This window comes from Liolophura sinensis, chromosome 11 (assembly GCF_032854445.1).
Source record: "Liolophura sinensis isolate JHLJ2023 chromosome 11, CUHK_Ljap_v2, whole genome shotgun sequence".
Taxonomy (NCBI): Eukaryota; Metazoa; Mollusca; class Polyplacophora; order Chitonida; family Chitonidae; genus Liolophura; species Liolophura sinensis.
The window spans coordinates 23087492-23092097 of record NC_088305.1 but is presented as its reverse complement, the minus strand read 5'-3'; positions in this window follow the sequence as shown (position 1 = coordinate 23092097).

Here is a 4606-nt window from a genome sequence, read left to right as displayed (position 1 = left end):
TTAACACTGTCCCGCTATCTTACAACTTATGTATAGGATGAGACAGAGTTAAACATCCAATTGGAGCTACAATATGTGGATTTGCTTACTGAGAGGAAACCATTACAGCCGTGTGCGTTCCCACACAATCGATCAGCTGTTCGAGTACACGTAAACATTTCATAACTGCTCAGATTACACACGCTAAAACTACCTTTGTTCATGTTACCAAGCTTGGTGAAAACTTAGGACATAATTCAAACTTACACACCTGTTAATCTTTGTATGAATAACTGACATTTACATAATTAAGCTGATAAAAATGGCGGACACTCAGCAAATGAATCATGGGTATATATCGCTTAAGTTATCTGATAAAAAATAAACCGCAGAGAATTTTGTGTAATGTTAACGTCTTTTGACGTAAGAAAGTGTAAATAAATAAAAGGCTCGAAGCAGCGTCTCCATTCAGACTGTCACGCTATTCAACTGACCATATGACCTTGAGCAGTCCCGCAGTTATATTACTTCGGTAATATTAGCGAATTGCTATGCTGACCACAGACCCTCATTAGTTTTCCTTAAGCCACAATGTTAACGTTCAGCGCTGTAGCTCAGTCCCAAACATTCCGTAGCCAATGAGCTTTGGTGCATACCTCGCCCAGCCTGTGAGAAACAAGCCATAACAATCTTGACATGGCTTGACCGTCAAAATCCGGACCTTTCTATGCTGGCAGCTGGGAGGGGTGCCTACCAACGCCAAGGGGACGTCACGCGCAGCCTCATCACTACCTCACACCTTGTGGCCTTTCGCCCAGAATTTCAAACTTTTATCAATAAAGCTCATACCTCCTCAAAATTTAAACAGTTTCCAGCATTTTAATACCAAGCATGCACCTGTACACCAAACATGGCCGCTTGGGAACAAATAAAGACTTTATACATTAAAATACACAGAACTACAATCGTTCCTACCGAAAAACGGAAGTTGTAATGTGGGTCTGTGTCCATATAGTTGCCAAGGTTACAAACCCTGTTAGCACTGTACAGCCTACTCAGTACAGTATTTAACTAAGAACTGTTAACACTGTCCCGCTATCTTACAATTTATGTATAGGATGAGACAGAGTTAAACATCCAATTGGAGCTACAATATGTGGTTTTGCTTACTGAGAGGAAACCATTACAGCCGTGTGCGTTACTACACAATCGATCAGCTGTTCGAGTACACGTAAACATTTCATAACTGCTCAGATTACACACGCTAAATCTATCTTTGTTCATGTTACCAAGCTTGGTGAAAACTTAGGACATAATTCAAACTTACACACCTGTTAATCTTTGTATGAATAACTGACACTTACATAATTAAGTTGATGAAAATGGCGGACACAAATTTATCCATCCATTAAACTTTTATGGCAGTGTTGAAATTAATATTTTATGTACATACTTCAATCCTTGTCGGTCAGATGGCAATAATGTCAATAAATTTGTCAAATAAAAGTACAGTGCATTGTCAATTTCTTTTAAAAAATTGTCAATTTCTCAGTATTAGGAACAATTTAATAAAGCAAATAAAATTAATCATAACACTTTGAATCATCCAAATCTATGAATCTGAGTGACGGAAAAATTGAACATATCTGCAAATGTATCCCTCATTGAGACGCCGAAGAATGATGGAATCCATTGAACTGAATGGAATGCACACATTGATCACATGATTCACAAATTTAACTGACTCTGCATAGAGTAGTTTAGAGGCAGCCCTTTTCAGTTAAACCAGTGATTGGTGCGTCCTTTTGGATGTTTTCAATATTTACTCGTCTTTCACTGATATTGCCCCAGACTATGTCTGCATATTCCACAGATGGTACTATAGAACAATTGTACATAATTTCTAGGCATTTTCTACTAAGACGATATTTAAGTGCTCTGAACATGTAGAATTTTTTATTTGAGGCTTCGACAAGGTTGTCTATGTGATTACTCCGGCTTCCAGTGTTAAAGATTAATCCTAAATGCTTGTGCGATGTAGCCGAAGTGATATTTTTACCTGAAAACTAAATTGATAACTGCGATGGTTGTCTGCGTCTTGAAACAGTAAATGCTACCGTCTATGTTGAATTAAAGTCAACAAGCCAAGTTTTAGGCCAACAATCAGTTTTTTCAATGTCGTAATTATGGAACTATTAATGTTTTTCTGTGTAAGTTGGTCGGCTGGCAGGCGTCATCAGCAAATAACTTGATATCATTAGTAATTTAATTTGGAAGGTCAATTATATAGACAAGGAACAATAAAGGACCCAAGAGGGAGCCCTGGGGAACTCCGGCATTTAAAATTCTAAGATTTTATTGGGAACCGTTTAGTACAACCCTTTGCTTTCGATCTTTTAAATAATCCTCAAACCAAATGAGCAAGTCATTTTTTATTCCAAGTGTTTAATTTAGTTACTATGCCTTTGTGCCAAACTCGATCAAAAGCTTTAGAGATATCAAAAAATATGAAAAACACTTACTTGCCGCCATCCACAGCTTTAACGATGTCAAAATCGAGGCCTACGAGTTGCACTGTTGTTGAGTTTGATGGTAAAAAAAATGCTGGATCGGAGATATTTCGGGACGCAGGTGGCTAAATACTGTCCGAAAGACAACGCGTTCGAAGATTTTGCTCATGCAGCTAAGCAAATAAATTGGTCTGTAGTTTGAGGCCTTAGATGGGTTCCCCCACTTAAATATAGGGGTAACGTTGGCAATTTTCCAGGAAGAAGGATACTTTCCTGAAGTTAAAGACAGATTGAATAATGTCGTCAAAATTGGAAAAATTTCGTACTTAGCTTCAAAACGCATTTTGGAACTGATTACCTTGTGGTCCGGTGGCTTTGCTCGTGTCGACAGACTTAAGCACCTCAAGTACGTCATTGGCTTCAACAGTAATACCTAGTAATTCTGTGTTAGTTTTAGGTACAACATTGGGGCATGCTGCATTTGTGTCATTTAAGGAACAGACACTAGAAAATAAACCGTTCAGTAGATTTGCCTTGTTTGCATTATCACATTCGTAATTGTGATTGTCTGTTAACAGAGGAGGACCTGGGCTTGCATTGGATTTACCAGTAAGATTTGCGGAGTTTCCGCCAAGTCTTACTGCCAATATTCCCGGATTCTGTTTTATCATTTAATTTGTCTTCGTGAGATTTCTTGGCTTTTCTGTTAAGTGAATAAACGTGATATCTTTGTGTTTTGTAAGCCAACATGCAGATTTGCAAGATTTTTTGTGAAGTTTGTTTCTAAGTTTAATTTCTGTCTTAATTGCTGTTGATATCCACGGCTTATCACTACGATTTATTGTTACCCTACGATTTGGAATACTTATGTGAGCTGAGTGTAACATGGCATTTGTTATCAATAGGCACATTTCGTCAACATTCTCAACTGAGATTATTTCTTCCCAGTTTACCTGGGACAAAAAGTTACGGTACCTGTTCCAATTTGCTACATTATAATGCCAAATTAATATTTTATATTTTTGCATCTTCGGGACATTAAAAGAGAACCACTAGGGATATGACAAGTGAAATTGGTCTCGGTTAAAGCTATAACATCAAAGTCGCAGAGATTAGCAAAAACTAAGCCTAACTTGTGTTTGAGTCCGCATACATTAAGATGTACGATTGATAGAACAGTAAAGCATGGCGTTTTGGGCGGGCCAGGATTTATTTCAACATCAAAACAAAGTAATAGTGCAATTTTCATCAAGAAAAAGCAATGGATGAAACTGTATACGGTACTTTTGTGTGGTCTTGTGGTGTGTAAAGTTCGTAGTGGGCACAGTTTCATATATTTTACAGACAAGTATACAGGCAGTGTAGTAAAGAGAAGAGAGATCTCGTGGAACATAAATACTGAAGACAAAAATATGTACCGGTAGTGTTCATTGGGCACGTTAATTTGCCATTTGATAACAAACAAAAGAAATTGTAAGCAACTATCGTGAAAAAAGATCTTAGAAATTACTTATTTGTTTATTTATTTGATTGGTGTTTTACGCCGTACTCAAGAATATTTCACTTATACGACGGCGGTCAGCATTATCGTGGGAGTAAACCAGGCAGTGCGCGGGGGAAACCCACAACCATCCACAGGTTAATTGAAGACCTACCTGCGTGCGCGGCTGGAGAGGAAGCCAGCATGAGTTGGACTTGAACTCACAGAGATCGCACTGGTAAGAAGGTCCTGAGCGCGCTAACCACCCCAGCTACGGAGGATCGGTGTGGAAAATGCTACATTTCATCATTCAAAGTACATATTGATCTATGAATGCACTCGCTGATTTGGCCTTTAAATGAATTATTTCAGGCAAAAAATATGGATAAGTAGACGTAATTGATACATTCTGGGTCACAACAGACCACCGCAGAAACTAGAAAAATTCTAAAAAAAAAAATCCAACTTTTTCATGAAGAGTTTTTAATGGTCATTCATCTGACATATACTTCATTTTACCGTCGGTTTTGCCCTTAAGCTGGGAACAAGACCAGCTACCAGTGGTTTGATTTCCATCTACGTTCTTGATCCTAAACCTTTGGTTTTCTAAGCCATCTGAGATAACCTTTACTATTTC